We start from the raw sequence: 20,323 nt of genomic DNA, 5'->3' as shown, positions 1-20,323 counted from the left end.
AGTCCATAAATGTAAACTTTTTTTTTTTTTTTTTTTTTGAGACAATGTTTTGCTCTTGTCAACCTGGAGTGCAACAGCACCTTCTCGGCTCACTACACCCTCTGCCTCCCGGGTTAAAGCAATTCTTCTGCCTCAGTCTCCGGAGTAGCTGGGATTAAAGGTGCCTGCCACCACGCCCAGCTAATTTTTTGTGTTTTTTCATCGAGACGGGGTTTCACCATTTTAGCCAGGCTGGTCTCGAACTCCTGACCTCAGATGATCCACCCACCTCGGCCTCCCAAATTGCTGGAATTACAGGCATGAGTCACCATGCCTGGCTAAGTGCAGACCTTGTTGGCGTAACTTGTAGGACTATGTCGAGTTTAAAATGTTTAAAAACTAATTAGTTGTTAATAGTTCTCAGACAAGAAAAACATTTCTAGATTTCCCTTTTGTGCTTTCTGCTGCATCATTTTCTTTCCATTAAGAAAATATATTTTATATCAGTGACTGACTGTTTTTGAGCTTCTATTAATTTTTTTTCATTTTACTTTTAAGTTTTGGGATAAATATGAAGGTGCACGTTTGTTACATGGTTATGCATGTGGCATGGGGTGGTTTGCTGCACCTATCAACCCGTCATCTAGGTTTTAAGCCCCATATGCATTAGGTGTTTGTCCTAATGCCCTCCCTCCCCGTTCCCCTCACCCCCGACAGGCCCCAGTGTGTGATGTTCTCGTCTCTGTGTCCATGTGTTCTCATCATTCAACCCCTACTTATGAGTGAGAACTCTATTAATTTTTACTTTTTTGAGATGGAATCTGGGTCTTGTTGCCCAGGCTAGAGTGCAGTGGTGCAATCTTGGCTCACTGTAACCTCCATCTCCCAGGTTCAAGCGATTCTCCTTCCTCAGCCTCTCGAGTATCTGGGATTACAGGCACCCACGCCACCACGTCCAGCTAATTTTTGTATTTTTAGTAGAGATGGGGTTTAACCATGTTGGCCAGGCTGGTCTCAAACTCCTGACATTGTGATCCACCTGCCTTGGTCTCCCAAAGTGTTGGGATTACAGGCATGAGCCACCGTGTCTGACTGGGCTAATTTTTTGCATTTTTAGTACAGAGAGGATTTCACCATGTTGGCCAGGCTGGTCTGTAACTCCTGACCTCAGAGAATCCACCCACCTTGGCCTCCCATACTGCTGGGATTACAGGCATGAGCCACAGTGCCCAGCCTGGCTTCTTTCACTTATCATAAACAGTGTTCAGCTGTCTTATAGCATGTATCAGTACTTTTACTCCTAAATACTATTCCCTTGTATAGATATGACATTTTATTCATTTATCAGTTGATAGAAATTTTGGTTTTCTTGTAAAAGGTTTTGTGTGGACATATGTTTTCATTTCTCTTGGGTGTATGTACTTAAGAGTGGGAATGCTAAATCATATGATAACTCTGTTTAACCACTGGAAGAACTTCCAGACTTTTCCAAAGTAGCAGCACCATTTCACATTCCCTTCAGCAGTATGTAATGGTTCCATTCTCTCCACCTCTTTCCTAACACTTGTTATCTGATTTTTTTTTTTTTTTTGGTGCTGACCATCTTGGAGATGGGAAGTAGTATTTCATTGTGGTATTGATTTGCATTTCCATGGTAGCTGTTGATTTTTAGCATCTTTTCATGTACTTATGGATCATTTATATATTTTCTTTGGAGAAATGCCTATTCAGACTCTGTTCATTTTTAAGATTTTATAAATTTCTTTAGTGTGTATCTACACTAAATACACTATATATGCTGATATATGTCTCTCTCTCTCTCTCCATATATATATATATATATATATATATATATATATATTTTTTTTTTTTTTTTTTTTTTTTTTTTTTTTTTGAGATGATCTTTCTGTAGCTCAGGCTGGAGGGCAGTAGCACAATCACAGCTTACTGCAGCCACGAATTCCAGAGCTCAATTGATTCTCCCACCTAAGCCTCCTGAACAGCTGGGACTAAAAGCACACGCCACCACTCCTGGCTCATTTTTTTGTAGAAAGGGTTTCACCATGTTGCCCAGGCTGGTCTGGAAATCCTGGGCTCAAACAGTCTTATCTGGGTTGGCCTCCCAGGGTGCTGGGATTACAGGTGTAAGCCACCACGCCTGGCCCTTTGCATATTTTTAAATGAGTTTGTGATTTTATTATTCAGTTGTAATAGTTTTTATATTCTAGATACAAATCCTTTATCAAATAAGTAATTTGCATTTTTTTTCCAATTTTATGGATTACCAATTTTTTGTTAGTATCTTTTGATTTACAAAGGTTTTTAATTTTGATGAAATGGAATTTCACCTTTTTTTTTTCCTACTATTTATGCTTTGGTAGAGCTTAAGAAATCACTGCCTAACTCAAGGTTACAAAGATTTATTCCTCTGAGAATTTTACAGTTTTAAATTCTTACTTTTGGGTTTTTAAAATCAATTTTATCTCTTGCATATGTTGTGGTTTAAGTGTACAACTTCATTTGTGTGTGTGAGTACACAAATGTACCCATGTCATTTGTTGAAAAAGCTACTCCTTTCCATTAAAATGTTTTGACCCTTGTTTAACATCAATGGGCCATAAATGTATGGACTGAGTTCTGTTTTATGGATCTATATGTCTATGCTCTTGCCAGTAAATGGTGTCGTGATTAATATAGCTTTGTAGCAAGCTTTGAAATCAGAAAATGTGAGTTCTCAAACATTCTTTTTTTTCAAGATTGTTTTGTCTATTCTTGGTTCTTTGAAATTCCGTGTAAATTTTAGAAACAGCTTATCAATTTCCATAAAGAATCCAGGCTGGGTGCAGTGGCTCATGCCTGTAATCCTATTACTTTGGGAGGCCGAGGTGGGTGAATCAACTGAGGTCAAGTGTTCGGGACCAGCCTGGGAAACATGGTGCAACTCCGTCTCTACTAAAAATTAAAAAATTAGCCCAGTGTGGTGGCACGCGCTTGTAATCCCAGATTCTCAAGAGGCTAAGGAAGGAGAATCGCTTGAACCCAGGTAGTGGAGGTTGCAGTGAGTCAAGATCGCACCGCTGCACTCCAGCCTGGGCGACAGAGCGAGACTCCATGCACGGCTAATTTTTGTATTTTTAGTAGAGACGGAGTTTTCCTATGTTGTCCAGGCTGGTCTCAAACTCCTGACCTCAAGAGATCCACCTGCCTTGGCCTCCCAGCAGGCTGGGATTACAGGTGTGAGCCTCTGCACCCCGCCCAAATTTCAATATGGGAAAACCTTTCTTCCTTTATGGTGTCTGTTTCTGGTGACGTGCTTAGGAAACATTTTTCATCCTGAGACTGTATAGCTCTCCTTCTGTTGTCTTCTGGTCCTCTATGACTTAGGTTTGTAAACACACTGGGTAAAGGGCCCCACGTACAAGCTGTGGACTCCTGTCCCAGGTAGGCAAACAGACTGCACACACAGGCAGCAATTTATCAGGAGGCTTCTTGGGTGGGGCAAAGTGGAGCTGCCAAAAATTCCTTCTGCCCCATGAGAGTTCACTTGATGAGTGGGTGTTGTGCCTCTCAAAATTAGAAGAAACCCACAGAAGTTTCCTTTCAGCAGAACATAAATCTGTCCCATAAATAGCTGGGAGGTATCATCCTGTCCCCCTGAGGTCAGGAGGGTGAGTCTGTGACCCAGGGAGGAAAGCAGCTCCCCTTCTTTAGGACACCAGCAGGAGGACGGAGGAGTTGGCTGTCCTGGGAATTCATGCCTTCATTCAGCAAAGGGAAAGCAGTTAGACCAGGGAAGAGGCCTGGCAGTGTGGCGGGGGTACAGTGGTGAAGAGGGTGGGGCCGGCGAGAGGCCTCATAGAGAGGAGAGAGGATCCTCAGTGGGAACCAGGGTGTTTGTGGAAGGAAGAGTCAGGGCATGGAGGAGGAGTGGGAGCGGGGAGGCCAGCTCAGGCCTCCTCCACGTTTGTGTGAACGTCCTTCCTGCGGGCTGCGGAGCTGGCCTCAGGGTACACTGCAGGGGACTCAGAGCTCCCGTGGAAGGGTGGCTCTGCCTGAGGAAGCTGCTCATGCTCACCACTCCATCATCTGCTGCGGAGGGGGTGACAGTAACCTCAATGCATGGCAGAGGTGTTTTGGGATGCCATCCTGCTGCACAGTTCGGCAGGCTGTTACCTGACTTATTTCTTTAATGCATCCCTCGCACTTCCTGTGTGTCCAGTGCCTCATAATATTAACTGATAATTAACCTCAGAGCCCCACGTGAGGTCAGCTCTGTCCCCACCCTGTGTGCAAAGGGAGGACGCGGAGACACTGCCAGGTGGGTGAGGGCAGACTGGGCAGCTTGCCTCAGGCTTCACTGACCTTAGCAGGCTTTGGGTTTGATGCCCTGTGTTCCTTCCCTAGGATACTCAGTTTGCCAGGTTTTTGGTTTATCCTAGTCTCATTCAGATTATAAAGACTGAGACTGGACTTCTGTTGATAGTTTGCTAATTTGGGCACAGGAAGGAGGTGAGGAACCACAAGCCCCTGCTGGACAGTAGCCCTGTAGACCCAGCCAACGCTGGCTCTGTCCTCACTGCCTGGTCCTTCCTGTGAACCTTCATCCTGGCCACAGTCCCTCAGAGTCCTCCTTTATGAAAGGGCCATGCTTTGGGGGCCCCTCCCAGGACCCAGAGTTGGTGAGTGGCCTCTTTGGAATTTGAGCCCAGGCCCTTCTTCCCCTTTCTGCTTCCTGCCAGGCCCAGCTGCCTGCCCCAGCACACACCTTCCCTGGGCACCCCGGTCTTCACTGCCGGGACGTGCCTGTTTTAGGCCTGGTTTGCTCCTATGGCTGCCACGTTGATTCTCCATTCTGCACGTCATGTCTCATCAAACTGCATGGCGGTTCCACTCCTTGTGCTAAAGAGAGCCAGTAGTTTTGTCTGGCAGTGATGCTTGCCTGCTGCCCACAAAGGTGAACAGCCATTGTCTCTACTCACAGGGTGTTCAGAGTATAGTGGGACTGGTACACAAGAACCAGTGATCTCTCCAGGAGGTGCCACAGACATGGGTGAGGTGGCTCCAGGGTTTCTATGCAGCAGACAGCAGGGGTGCCTGGGTGGGAGCAGGGTGGGGGAGGGCCTTGCAGTCCTGATGGGATGGTCAGGCAATGTGTGAGGCAGCAGGTCACCATCCCCAGGGTCCTTGGGACAGTGTGCGGGCAGGCATAGGAGCAGCCTCGGTGGGGTCCAGGACAGGCTGCCTGCCCTCCTGGTGAGAAGTGAGGATCAAGGACCTCGAGGCAGGCAGGGATATGGCCCAGGTTGCTTCCGACGCTCACTGGCAGTCCTGTGACTTGGGGTGCTGGTAAGGGTGTGGGGGTAGGAGTGGGAACTGGAGACAGAGGCCCAGTGGGAGGAATTGCCACAGATTCAGTGGGAGTTGTGGCAGAGATGTGAACTTGGGGAATTGGAGGTGGCAGTTAGAAAGTAAAGGGAGTTTGCAGATTTCTGGCATAGGCACTTGGTGCTGGGTGATGAAAATACCAACAGGTTTTCTTAGTGTGTCCCTGCTGGCTGCTCAGAAAGGGTCAGGCAATGCCTTTGAGACATACCATGTTCTGGGGACAGTTCTGGACAGTAAGGTCCCTGGAGAGGCTTCACTTTAAACCACATATCAGTTGAACCCTGATTGGGTGCACAGACATACCCATGGCAGCCAGCTAGAGCATGGCCCTAGGCAGAGCACTGGAGCCCAGGTCATGGCAAGGGGTTGTGTGCTCTGAGCAGGTGACAGTCCTTGTGTCCAGAGGTCTGGTTGGTCACAAGCAGGGAGTGACCCCCCAGCCCCCTTCCTCAGCTGGTGTGGGCACTATCCAGGCATCCTGGGGTTCCTTGGTGGCTGCCTCATAGGCCCCTACTGTTTGCGAGCCTGTTGCTTATGTTGGACGGGACTATGGCAGGACAGCCATTGAGCTGACACCAGTCTGCTCACTGCCCGCCCCTGGCTGGGCAGGCCCTCATTTTCCAGGCTTGCTTGGGTGGAGGCAAAGCTCACCATGACAGGATGGTTCTCTGTTCTTTGTCTGAAGCTATACTCCTTGCTCCATGTTTGGAGCTGTCTCCTCGTACAGTCGTTTTCCTTCATTGTATGACAGTGAATCAAAGGAATTTGTCTCACAAGACCAAGGCTGAGGAATGACCAGTTGGGTCTGGCTGTTCAGGAAGGCATTCTGGGGTTGGCAGCAGAGCCCGGCTCAGGGAGATCAGAAGGGGGCTTTGGGAGCAGTTGGTGCTGTTCTGAAAGTGGGCCCCTGCAGCAGGCATGTTAGGTCTGAGGAAGGAAGGAGGGGGGAGTGGACCTCAGTAGGAATGTGAAATGAGTGCCCTGGTGGAGTCAGTGCCCAGGCAAGGGATGCTTCTGAAAAGCGCTGGGCTGGCTGGAGAGGAGAGGGCAGCATCCACGGGGAAGTGTGGGGGTTTCGCTGCAGGGCATCTGGGTGCTTTCTTTTCACTGTATCTGTTTTGTGGCACACGATCTTCAGAGTAGAAACAAGAGCAAAGACATTTTCAAAAATACGATTCACAGAATTGAAAATGGCGCAGGGTGTCTGTTTACCAGCCACCAAACCTGCAGGGCCTCCTTGGGTGGATGCTGCATAGACGTGGGAGTGACATGGCACAGTGCTGCTGTTCAGAGCCCCAGCCTTACAGGATGATCACCTATTGCTTTTCAGCCCCCCTCCAACCCACTGAAGCTCAGCCGGGACTGGACGTTGACATAAGCTGGGTTTTCCTGGTGTTGGCCTGTCAAGACATGCCTGTTTCCGGCCTCCAGTTTGTTCCATGCTCCTCAGGCTTTGAGTTGCTGATAGTTAGTGCCCAGTGTCCACATCATCTATGACGTTACCCAGGACAGGACAGGGCTTATCCACCAGCACATCCCCTGGTGTCTGGTGCTAGCTTGTCTTCAGCACACGTTTCTTCAACCTGGTCATTCCACCACCCCAAAGCTATTGCACTAAGTCGTATTTCTGGATCTTGTCTCTGTGACTGTGCCAGGCGTCTCTGCTGCACCAAGACTGTCTGTCTGGGGCCTGCTAGTGTGCGGACACTCTCAAAAATAGCCAGTAGCAGCTTGAAAAGACTGCTTTTGTATCAGGCCTGGCTTTGCCTCCTGTGATTGCTGCTGTAGGTCATAGACCCAATCTGTGTAACTGGATGTCACCCTCAGACTCCTCTACACTCCTCTCCCTCTCTGACTCCTGGCCACACGTGCCCCACAGCCTCCCCACTCCTCACACAGTCAGCCTTTATATTGTCCGGCTTTGCTGCTGTTTCTGCTGCTCTCCCCTGGGTCTTGCTATTGGTCCCAGTGGTTTGGGAGGCCAAGTTGGGAGGATCACTGAAGGCCAGGAGTTCAAGACCAGCCTGGAAAACAAAACAAGACCCTCTCTCTACCAAAATAATAATAATAATAAAAAGTATAAACTAAAAAACTTTGCCAGGCGTGGTGGTGCATGCCTGTAGTCCCAGCTATTTGGGAGGCTGAGGTGGAAGGATACTTGAGCCCAGGAGTTCACAGCTGCAGTGAGCTGTTTGTGCCATTGTGCTGTACCTGTGACAGAGTGAGACCTTGTCTCAGAAAATGAGAGAAAAGGAAGGTGGGAAGAAAGAAAGGCATGCTTTTGAGGGGGAGGGGCACAGGTGAGGCATCCTTCAGAAAAGAGGCCTGTGCAGCCACTTCTATCAGAAGTGCTTGGTGACTCCTGGGGCCTAGCAGCAGCTCCCTTCTCAGCCTCTGGGTATGGAGAGCCTGCCCTTTGCCAGCCCCAGACCATATGCACAGGGTCCTTCCAGCCCACCCTGCCTGGCTTCACCAGGACTCTGACCCTGCACTGTGTGTGAGCTGGTTCTCATCCTCCTGTGAACTGATAACTCTCATCTTTTGTGGCCCTAGTGACCTTTCCCCTTATTTTTGTTTCACCCATAGTTGCCTGGTGAGCAGGAACCTCTTGCTGCCTCGTTGCCTCAGTTGAGGCTCCAGAAAGCACCCAGGGAGGTAGGAGCTGCAAACGTGCTTTTTGAATTGAGCAGGGGTAGGACAGTGTCGCTTTGTTTTTTTTCACATGAAGACAGATGTGTGTGCGTCTCAGCATTGAGTCTCTTTTCTGTGATGTCTTTAGGAATCACAGTCGTATTGCTGCAGCCCGGTGTGCACAGTCCTTCTGTTTCCTGGGGTTGGCTGGTTGCTGTTAGGAGTGATCAGAATTATTTCTAGCGCCAGCTGGATGGGGCCTATTCAGTTCACTCTGAGACAAGGCCCCTGAGCCCTGGCACCCTTGCTTGTTTCTTTATCAGTAAGCCCAGTGTTGCTGACAGGTGGTGCCTAGTGTGTATGTCATCTGTGATGTTACCCAGGAGAGGACAGGGCTTGTCCACCAGTAAATCCACTGGTGTCTGGTGCCGCCTTGCCTTCAGCTCACCAAGTACGTTTCTTCAACCTGGTCATCCCACCACCTCAAAGCTGTTGCACGGAGACCAGGCAGGGAAGAGACCTCTCCTCCTGGGAAGAAGGCAGGCCATGAGCAGACCAGGGCAGCCAGTCCCTGGGAGCCACAGGTCAGGCCTTCCTAACAGATGCACGCCTGTTCCTATCTTGCCCTGTGTGAATGTCAGGGGCAACGTGGGCTGCATTCAAGTTGGCTCCAGCTTAACTGATGCACATGGCTCTTTGTCTCTGCGGAGCAGAAGTGTGATGAAAAACCTTTCATAGGATTCCATCTCTCAGTACAGAATTGTTGGTAAATGTTATTAAAGATAACGTTTCACATTTCTGTGGTCTTTCTCCTCTTGTCCCCAGCTAGAAGGTGTTGAAGTTGGGGCTTCTCTCTGATCCCACATATGGGACCTGCATTGTCCCACACAGGGTCAAACCCTTGCTTTGGGAGGGACTGAGTGATGACTTCACGTGGCCCCTTTATTTTACAGAGGAGAAATCTGGGTCCTACCATGCTGGCAGAGTTGGTGGGTACCCAGGCCACTCAAGAGAGCAGGAACTGGGAGCTAGAGGCCAGCTGCCGCTCTAATCTAATGCATACTTCCTTTATCATGAACGGGTTGTGAGCCATTCTTAGGGGCTAGCCCCCCACCCCTTCGTGCCATGGTTCCCTCTTTGCTCCATGGTGACCACCTTTCCAATCCCTTCTGTCTCATCATCCTGCTCACTTTCTCCCTGGCTCAGCAGCCTGTCATTGCTCTTTGTTGGGTGCCCCTTTCTTCATGCCTCTTTTGGACCTCAGCCAGACTGGTGTGCTGAGGACAGCACCTTGTTACCAGGGGCAGCTGCTCTGCAGGACCTGTTGGCCAGGGCCCCGCAGCATTGGACTCGCTGGTGTAACCAAACCTCTCTCTTCCTTTTGTGTTTCAGTGAGAATGCCATGAGGAAAGCTGGCGTGGCGCACAGTAAATCCAGCAACGATACGGAGAGTCACGTTCCTGAAGGCCAAGCCCCAGGTAAGACCTTGGCGGGTGGAGCCCCTCTGCCAGAGAGGCTTGGAAGGGAGAGTGTCACAGACTCTGGAACCCCTCTCTGGGGGTCCTAGGGAGTGTGGGTGGGGTGGTTGCTCATTGATTGATCACGGGAAGTCAGGGTGGGGGAGTTTCACATTGATTGATCACCAGGAGTCAGAGTGGGGTGGTTGCTCATGATCACAGGCACAGCTGGCTTTGCCTGCAGCACGCTGGGTCCTCCTGTGTGTCCATGGTACAGGGAGGACACTCGGGATGCAGGCCCAGCCTCTGGCCCCAGACCTCACAGCCAGCACCTTCCATCTGTGGTGAGCCCCTGTGAATCCTACAGAGAGCTCACTTAGACCCCCAGCTGCTCCTGTGGAAGGATCAGTGTCATGAGCAAGAATCTCGTTTGTTCTCAGCCCCTCTGAGAGGTCCTTACCGAAGCTCCACAGTGCCCTGAGGCATGAGCCAGAAGCATCCTTGTCCCCTTTTGCTAAGTGAGGAAGGTGATGCTTATCTAGAAGAATTCATCCTGGGTGGAGCAGAGGATAAGGGTTTCTACCATAAAGGCTCTCTCCCTGGGCCAGCACCACACTGAGGGCCTGATGTGACCACCTCCCTTCATCTGTGTGTGCTCCCTGGAACAGAACCGTTTTACCAGAAATGAACGAAACACACAAGCAGTTGTGTGCCCGTGTGTGCAAGATAGAGCTGCAAGAGCACAGGGGCTGAGGTGGGTGGAGTGGGCTCTGTCTATGCATGCATGTGATAAGCTTTTTCTTTAAGAGCATTAGGTAATTCACACTTCAAGGTTTACATGTCAGTGGTCTTTATGATATTCACAGAGTTCTGCAGCTGTCATCAAAATCTAATTTTGGAATATTCATTAATAAATAAATAAATAGAGGTGCAGCTTCACTGTGTTGCCCAGGCTGTTCTCAAACTGCTAGCCTCATGGCAGAACTTTTGCCTGGGCATCCCAAAGTGCTGGGGTCACAGGTGTGAGCCACACAGCCTAAGTTTACAACTTTTTTTTTTTTTTTTTTTTTTTTTGGTGACAGTGTCCCTGTAACCCAGGCTGGAGTGCAGTGGCATGATCCCAGGCCTGGGTCTACCAGCATGTACCCCCACACTGGGCTAATTTTTTTTTTATTTTTTGTAGATACAGAGTCCCACTGTGTTGCCAGGTTTGATCTATCCTCCTGTCTCCCAAAGTACTGAGATTACAAGTGTGGGGCCACCATGACCAGTCAGCATTTTTTTTTTTTTTTTTTTTTTTTTTAAGACTAAGTCTTGCTCTGTCACCCAGGCTGGAGTGCAGTGGCGCCATCTTGGCTCACTGCAGCCTCTGCCTCCAAAGTTCAAGCATTTCTTCTGCCTCAGCCTCCTGGTTAGCTGAGATTACAGGCACATGCAACCACACCTGGCTAATTTTTGTATTTTTAGTAGAGATGGGGTTTCACCATGTTGGGCAGACTGGTTTCAAACTCCTGACCTCAGGTGATCTGACTGCCTCAGCCTCCCAAAGTGCTGGGATTACAGGCGAGAGCCACTGCGTCTGGCCCAGTCTACATTTTTTAAAGGAACTTTATAACTGTTAGCAGTCACACTCTCCCCTTTCCTTCAACTCTCAGCCACCACTTACACTTTTCACTGGCATGGATTTTCCTATTCTGAATTTTCCATGTAAATACAATTGTACAGTACATGTTTTTATTTTACAACTGGCTTATTTCACTTAACATAATATTTTCAAGGTTCAAGGTCCATGAAGCATGTTTGGTATGTACTTTATTCCTTTTTATTGTCAAAGATTCCATGTATGCATGTGTGTATCACATTTATTATAGCCATTCGTTAGTTGGTGGATATATGGATTGTCTCTACTTTTTGCTTATTATGAATAAGCAGAATAATAGTTGATGTGTAAGTGTTTGTGGGGGCTGTGTTTTCACTTCTTTTGGGTATATACCTGGGGTAGTGTTGCCGGGTCATACGGTACCTGTGTATTTAACCTTTTGAGGAATTGCTACGTGTTTCCCAAAGCAACTGCACTATTCTCAATTCTCACCAGCAGCTTAAGTGAGGTTCCAGTTTCCCCTCATCCTCTGCAGTATTTGTTACCATTTATCTGTAGCCATTGAATTGGTGTCTTATTGCTTTGATTTGTATTTGACTAGTGACTAATGATGTTGAGCATCTTTTCATGTGCTTTTTGGCCATTTGTATATTTTCTTGGAAGTATGTCTATTCAGATCCTTTGTCCATTTTTAAATTGGGTTGTTACTCTTTTCATTGTTGGATTGTTGAATAATTCTTTACACATTTGGATGCAAGTCTCTTATTAGATATATAATTTGCAATTATCTGGGAGAATTTTTCTTTAAATTGAGATAGAGTTGCTCTGTTTCTCAGGCTGGAGTTCAGTGGTGTGAACTCCAGTTTACAGCAACCTCTGTCTCCCAGGTTCAAGCGATTCTCCTGCCTCAGCCTCCCGAATGGGTGGGATTACAGGCCTGCAGCACCACACCTGGCTAATTTTTGTATTTTTAGTAGAGATGGGGTTTTTCCATGTTAGCCAGGCTGGTTTTGACTTGGCCTCAAAGAACCCACCCTCTTCAACTTCCCCAAGTGCTGGGATAACAGGTGTGAGCCACTGTGCCTGGCCTATTTTGGGGGATTTTTAAATTTAAAAATTTAACAATTTTTGGCCAGGCACGGTGGTTGACTCCTGTAATCCCGGAACTTTAGGAGATCAAGACTGGTGGATTGCTTGAGCCTATGAGTTCAAGACCAACCTGGGCAACACAGTGAGACCTTGACTCTTGACTTTTTTTTTTTTTTTGAGACGAAGTCTTGCTCTCTTGCCCACTGGAGGGCAGTGATGAGACCTCAGCTCACTGCACCCTCCGCCTCCTGGGTTCAAGTGATTATCTTGCCTCAGCCTCCCAAGAATCTGAGATTACAGGTGCCGGCCACCATGCCAGTCTAATTTTTGTATCTTTAGAAGAGAACTCCTGACCTCAATTGATCCACCTGCCTTGACCTCCCAAAGTGCTGGGATTACAGGTTTGAACCACTGTGCCTGGCCAACACTGACTCTGGTTTTTTGTCTCTGTTTTTTTAAAAAATAACATTTTAAATTGTTTTTGTTAGTTGGTATTTTCTTACAATTAAATGAACTTTTATTAGGACTTATTAAACTATTTCAGATTTTTGAAAGGCAGACTTACTCATCCAGCATTGTTAATTACTTCATAACAAACTGCCCCACAACTTAGGGGCTTAAAGCCGTGAGTTACTATTTTTCCTGCATCTGTGGGTCAGGAGTTGGGGCAGCTGGAATTACATGGCTGGGCCATTCTCCCGGTCTCACTTGTGACTTCCCATGTGGCTGTTTTCCCCTCCAGCCAGGCGGGAGGGCCATATAGCCTTCACTCAGGTGGCTGCACGTCAACTTTCCTGACACGGCCTCCACGTGGTATCTTCAGCAGCATAGCCGGACTTCCCTAGAACATGGCAGCTGGCTTCCAAGAGGAGGAAGAAATGGCAGCTGCCAGTCCTCACAGCTCCTACAACAACACTTGGAAACAGTAAGTTCGAAGGCCAGTGCAGATTCAGGGGAGGGTAACACACCTCCACCTTTTGATAAGAGCAGCAGCCTATAGGTACAGGCAGACCGTTGATCAGTTTGGGAGCATCATGGAGACTAGCTACCACAGAGACCTTCCCACCACCTGAGGATTAAGCTTTCTCTCCCAAAGGAGGCGTCCAGCAGAACTCCTGTCCCTCCCCATGACAGCTTGCTCTGCCTTGGCCCCCAAATTACTGCAGCCCACACACGGTGCCTTAATGATTTAATCCATTTTCTTTTATCAAGCTGGTTCTAAATTCCTAACTCCAGGAAGAAGCTCTGTCTAATTGGAAGAGAAATATTTATAAGAGCTGTGTTGCAAATGTTCTACATCATTTTTACAGAGACAGACATCTTACTGGGATACTGTTGTCCGGTGGCCATCTTTATACTTACTGCTCAAGCTCCACGTGGAGGGAATGCCAGCTAGTGCTGTGAGGGTCAGCTCAGCAGGTAGACTGTGGTAGGACACGCTCTGGGTCAGATGCAGCCAAGGCACACTTGTTACGTGCCCCTGCTCCCTGAGATCCTGTTGTAGCAACTGTGAATGAATGTAAAACGTGAAACCCGTGAGCAGGGAAGAGGATAGGTAGGAGTAATTTCTCTGTGTTTCCAGATCCCAAGAAACTCTGGGAGGTTGTGGGTCATGGAGGATGAGGATGACGCTCCATTGCAATCCTGGCAGGCTTCTGAGTCCAGAGGTGCCCATTGCAAAAGAAACCAGGCTGCTAATGGGCACCCCAGGCTGTCTAGTGTATACCCCAAAGCAAGGAAAGCTTTGTGTGTACTTGTCTAAAGGAATTAACCAAATTGTCTGGAGTGAGCTCATGCCTTCAGTGTGGGTGTTAGCACCCCAAGTTAAAGCCCTCCTTATCCTCTCATTGCCTGGCTCCAGTTCTCACAGCTGGACCCCATTTGTGCACTCTACAGTGATGTCTGCCTGCAAGGCCCTGTTCTGCGTGCCTTATGCGTGTGAACTCATTTGATCCCTACTCAGTTGCAATACCATTCGTTCCAGTTTACAGACAAGGAAACTCAGGCATGAAGATACTGTTTTGCTCAGGATATCACTTTGCTGATGTCAAGAGCCCTCGCTCTTAGTCACATCTTACTGACTCCCGAGTCTTTGAAAGCAAGAGATACCCAACACTCACTTTAATTCCTTAACACCTTAATTTCTATGGGTGGGACTACTCTAAGGGAGACTCAGGGATACAAAAAGAGCTATGTCTGGGGGTGATAGTGATAATGGCATCTCCAAACATTCCAGCCAACTTCCTGAAGGAAGGTTCAAGAAGATTTGACACCCATTGAATGAGAAGACAGGGATCCTGGCACCTCTGTGTCAGCACCTGGAGGGGCATTGTGGAGATATGTTTACTGGAACTGGATGTATTTCTGGACAGTTGCTTACTTGGCCATTTAAAATTAAATATCTATCATCTATTTTGCACTTAACATAGTATTATGGAAAAGTAGTATGTGTTTCTGGTTTGCAGTTTGGAAACTATTTGTACAGAATTGAACCCTGATTAGAGAACAAAGGTGAAACTCAGGGACTAGGGAGGCTGAGACGGCATCAGAACGGGGAAGCCACTTGGGGATTTATCAGAGAGGAAGGCCTGGGCTGAGCCACCAACCAGCTAGAATCAAGGGACAAAAAGGCCCAACTGTTCCCCAGGAGAGCAAGAGAGGACAAAGATGCTCACATGACTCTGATGAATGGAAATGTTTTCCTACCTTCAGCTTTTTATTTATTTATTTATTTATTTATTTATTTATTTATTTATTTTGTCAGGGTGTTGCTCTGTTGCCCAGGCTGGAGTACAGTGGTGTGATCATAGCTCACTGCACCCTCAAATTACTGGATTAAAGTGAACTTCCCACCCCAGCCTCCTGAGTAGCTGGAACTATAGGTGTGCACCACAATGCTGGCTAATTCTTTTCAACTTTTTTTCTTAAAATTAACTCAAAATGGGTCAAAAATGTAAATTTACAAGCTAAAACCATATGTTAAAGGACAGCAAAGGCATACATCTTCATGACCTTGGATTAGGCAACAGCAGTTTCTTAGATGTGATGTCAAAAAAGCACATGCAGCAAAAAAACGTAGATAAATTTGACTTCATCAAAGTTAAAAATTTGTACATCATAAGACATTGTCAAAATAAGGAAAAACAAGAATATATTGGCAACTCACATATCAGGTAAGGGTTTAATGTCCAGAATGCATGAAGAACTACTCCAGCTCAACACCAAAAAAAAAAAAAAAAAAAAAAAAAATGCAACTGAAAAATGGGCAAAATATTTGAATAAGTATCTCCAAAAAAGAGATAAAAATGGCCAAGAAGTACATGAAAAGATGCTCAGCATCATTAGGGGATTGCAAATAACCATAATGAGATGCCACTCCATACCTATTATAATGGCTGTGATTTAAAAGAAATAGACGATAATAAGTGTTGACAAAGATGTAGAGAAATTGGAATTCTCTTTTTTTCTGGGTGGAGATGGAGCCCCTCTCTGTCACCCAGGCTGGAGTGCAGTGGCATAATCTTGGCTTACTGCAGCCTCCACCTCCCACCTTCAAGTCTTCTGCCTCAGCCTCCTGAGTAGCTAGGACTACAGGCACACACCACCTAGCTAATTTTGTATTTTTCGTAGAGATCGGGGTCTCATCATGTTTGCCAGGCTGGTCTCGAACTCTTGACCTTGGGTGATCCACCGATCCACCCATCTCGGCCTCCCAAAATGTCGGGAGTACAGGTGTGAACCACCACACCTAGGAGAGAAACTGGAATTCTTATACGTTGCTGGAGAGAATGTGAAAAGGTACAGCTGCTGTGGAAGACAGCATTACAATTCTTCAAGAAATTAAATGCAGAGCTTACCATATGACCCAGAAGTGTTATACTCTTAGGTATATACTCAAGGGAAAAGAAACCACGTCCACATAAAAGCATACACAGACTATTGTAGCATCATACCATCGTTCGTAATAGCCAAAAGTGGAAACAATCCAAATGTCTACTAGTTGTTGAATGGATGAACAGAGTGTGGAATTTCCACACAATGGAATATCATATGGCCACACAAAGGAATGTATGACTGATACATGCTACAACATGGGTGAAGCTTTAAAGCATTACATAAATGAAGCAGTCACAAAAGACCACGTTGCATTTTTATAAAGTTTCCAAAGAAGCCAGGTGCAGTGGCCCACACCTGTAATCCCAGCACTTTGGGAGGCCAAGGCAGGCAGATGACGAGGTCAGGAGTTCGAGACCAGACTGGCCAATATGGTGAAACCCCATCTCTACTAAAAATACAAAAATTAGCTGGGTGTGGTGGCGCACAGCTGTCGTCCCAGCTACTCAGGAGGCTGAGGCAAAAGAACCACTGGAACTCAGAAGGCGGAGGTTGCAGTGAGCCAAGATTGCACTACTGCACTCCAGCCTGGGCAATAGAGCAAGACTTCATCTGAAAAAAAAAAAAAAAAAAGAAAAACCAAAGATGGATACTCTCTATAATAGGGACAGGGTTTCAGTTTCCCATGGCTGCCATAACAAGATACCATGAAGTTGGAGGCTCCTATCTCTGGGTCCATGGCTTTGGCCTCTGAGTCAAAGCTGTCATGGTCATCTTTCCTGTTCTTAAATGAACATGGTCATCTTTCCTGTTCTTAAAGAGTAGCACGTGTTTGAGGCTGAGTAGCCTATTTTCTGCCTCTAAATTTTGAGAGTTCTTTGATTTTGTCTAGTCTCTAAACTTTCTAGTCCAAGCTGGCAGTGTTTTTTCTTGTAGAACATTCTAAAATCCTTGCGGAAATTCTGCGTACATGATGGAATTCATGGCATTAGATGAGGTTTCTCCACAGATCTTTCCTAGATAATTTAGTCTCTTTGCCTCACTTCTGTGAGATGATTGAGGGTTTTCATGAGTCCCATGTTTAATATCTTTGGCACTAGGAAAATTTGCAAGGCATGTCACACCCTTGGCATTCTCTACAGAACACGCTTTCCTAACTGTGGATATCCTAGTTTTAGCATTTTGGTTTTTTCCAATCTAAATAGCCTGAGAATTTCCCAAATCATCAAGTCTAGGTTCTTTTTGGCATAACAGTTCTTCCATCAGTTTATCTATTGCGTTGTACTTTAAATTATTTCTTTCCTCTTGCATTTACTATAAGTGGGAAAAAGAAAGAAAGCTGAGTCTAGAGTGCTTTGATTGCAAGTCTGCTCAGCTAAATGTGCAAGCTCATTGCTTATGATTCTGCCTTCCACACAGCTGTAGGACACAATCCAACTAAATTTTTGCTATTCTATAGCAAAAAATATCTTTGCTCTGGTTTCCTGTAACATGTTCCTTGTTTCCTCTGTGCCCTTAGAATCACCTTTAATGTTCATGTGTTCACCAACATTCTGTTTATGACGGTATATGTATTCTTGAAAATAACACAGGCTTTCTGTTAAGTTCCTCAATTCCTTTAAGGCAGAGTATGGGTGACAGAGTCTTTAATATCCACATGTCTACCAACAGCCTCTTCAAGGCAACCTAGGCCTTTTCTATCATGGTTTCTCTCAATTCTACCGTCGCCGCTTCATTATCCGATTTCAAAGCCAGTGCCACATTTTTAGGTACCCTACTCCTGGTAGAAAAAAAAATACATAATGTTTCCTGTGACTGCTATAACAAGTTCCTACAAACTTGATGGCTTAAAAGAAGAGAAATTTAATCTCTCACAATTCTGAAGACCAGAAGTTCTCAAAGTCGGTACCATGGGCAAAAATCACAGTGGCAGCAGGGAGGCTATAGTAGAGGAACCTGTTTCTCACATCTGTCAGCTTCTGGTCACTGCTGGTACTCCTTGCCTTGTGGCTGTATCACTCCAGTCTTCAAGGCCAGCATCACAGAGTAGATTCTTTCTATATTCCATCCTCTCACATCGCCTTGTGTGTGTCTGTGTGAATTTCTGCCTCCCTCTTACGAGGATACGTGGCAATTGCACTTAGGGTCCACCTGTATAACAACACTGTATCTCAAGATCTTTAACTTCATCACGCCTGCAAAGACCCTTTTCCCAAACGAGGTAGCATTTACAGGTTTCAAGGAATAGGACCTGATCTCTTTAAGTACTGCTATTTAGCCTACTTCAGGTAGAAAGTTGATGAGTGATTGTCAAGGGCCAAGGATGCTGTGGGGGAAATGGAGTTTTCATTTGGAGAGATGGAAATGTTCTAAAATAGGACTGGGCATAGTGGCTCACATGTGTAATCCCGGCACTGTGGAAGGCCTAGGCGGACGGATCCCTTGAGGTCAGGAGTTTGAGACCAGCGTGGCCAATATAGCGAAACTCTGCCTCTACTAAAAATTCAAAAATTAGGAGTCGTGGTGCACATCTGTAGTCCCAGCTACTCAAGAGGCTGAGGCAGGAGAGTCGCTTGAACCTGGGAGGTGGAAGTTGCGATGAGCTGAGATCATGCCAGTGCACTCCAACCTGGGCTACAGAGCAAGACTCTGTCTCAAAAAAAAAAAAAAAAAAAAAGAAAGAAAATGTTTTCAAACTGATTTTGATAGTGCTGCACAATTCTGAATGTAGTACCAAAAACCAATGAATGGCATGTTTTAAACTGGTGAATTGTGTATCAGCCAATTTATTAATATATGTTTTAATGGAACGAGTAAAGATGATGGATGACAGGTCTGTCTGCTTGATAGCCAGGTCAGGACAGCATGATTTTCTTGGGCAGCTGGGGCTGCCCAGTCCCTGCTTAACAAAATCCCACTCTTAGAACTGGGAAAGAGGCAGTGGAGGAGGCTGTCTGGGGGGCATTGGCCATGTTCTTAGAGAAGGCCCTCCATGTAACTTCCTCCAGGGAGCTAGATCCTTGGACTACTCGGCCTGTCCACGGTCCAGGTTCATCTCAGCTGTGTGAGGGTGCACTCGGTGGTGGTAGAGCATCTTGTGTGTAGTCGACACACCCCTACTCATTTCTATAGAACACAGGGCATAGGAAATTCTTGAAACATGCATGTGATTCTTTCGTCACAGTTCTTAGTCCAGGCAGGGCTGTTTTGGGCAAGTGGGGCACCCCCCCGGGGAAGCCCAAGTCCATAACACACAGGCTGCCCCTCAGAGGAAGGGTGGGCTTGTGGGCGCCGCTGGCTTCCCACTACCAGCTGGGCCTAAGCCCTCGTGGCATTCCTGTTGAGCTCTGCGGGGCACCCGGAGGGCAGTGGCATCAGGGATCCTGCTGCAGGCACACCTGTGCTGCTCACATGGGGACCATGTCCCCGCTGTAATGGGATGAAGAGCGAGGTTCTCAGGACCTGTGTCCTCAAAATACCTTGCACTGCACCACCCATCAAGAGTGGGCCTGGTGGCTGGCAGGGCCAGGCAGTGAGTGCCTCACTGTGCTGCCCGCCACTCTGGGCACTGGAGGTACTTTAGGTACTGCAGCCCTCTGGTGATCAGAGGTCTCCCCTTTCTGTGCACTACCCCATCATCTGTGATTGTTATAATTATTTCTGTGTTCATCAGTAGTTGTCACTGTGTACACTTCTCCATGAACCTGGGCCTGTTGTCCTGTCTGAATGTTGTCAGCCTTTGAGCCGGCTGTGTCTAGTCTGGCCCTGGTCAGCCCAGACCTCCGTTATGCTTGTCTCACATACTGTCCTGGTTCATCCTCCAGCTTCCTGGCAAAGTTCTTGCTCCCTGAAGCAGGAAGAGGCTGAGATTAATGCCGAGGAAGTGGGACCGTGGGCCTGGGAGGACTGTGCTGCCGGGTGAGGATGGCACTGAGCCGGCTACTCCGAGACCATGAACACAGCTGTGTTGTGGGAGGGTTGGTGTGGGTGTGGCATGGCACTCTAAAGATTGCTCTCTGAGGAGAAAGATGAGCCTGGCCGGACCCCCTGTCAAGGCTGCTATGTCAGGGCAAGAGGACAGTGTCTTGCCCCCACGAGCACGCAGTCTGGGCAGGAGACCCAGAGTGATCGTGTGTGTGGAAGGCAACTCCAGCGCAGCCAGGGAACCAGGAGGCTCTCCCGCCTCCAGGGAGGTGTGTGTGGCTCTGCCAATGCCTCTCTTCCCGGACAGTTGCCAGGTCCCAGGATGAGCAAGAGTCCTTGGCTGCCCAGGAAGGTCCCTGAAGTAGCAGGGGCTGGGCTAGTGGCCAGGGACCGGGAAGAAATGCCTGATAGCCGGTGAGGAACA

This window comes from Chlorocebus sabaeus, chromosome 6, assembly GCF_047675955.1.
Source record: "Chlorocebus sabaeus isolate Y175 chromosome 6, mChlSab1.0.hap1, whole genome shotgun sequence".
NCBI lineage: Eukaryota > Metazoa > Chordata > Mammalia > Primates > Cercopithecidae > Chlorocebus > Chlorocebus sabaeus.
The sequence above is the reverse complement of the archived record's forward strand: the minus strand, read 5'-3'. Positions refer to the sequence as shown.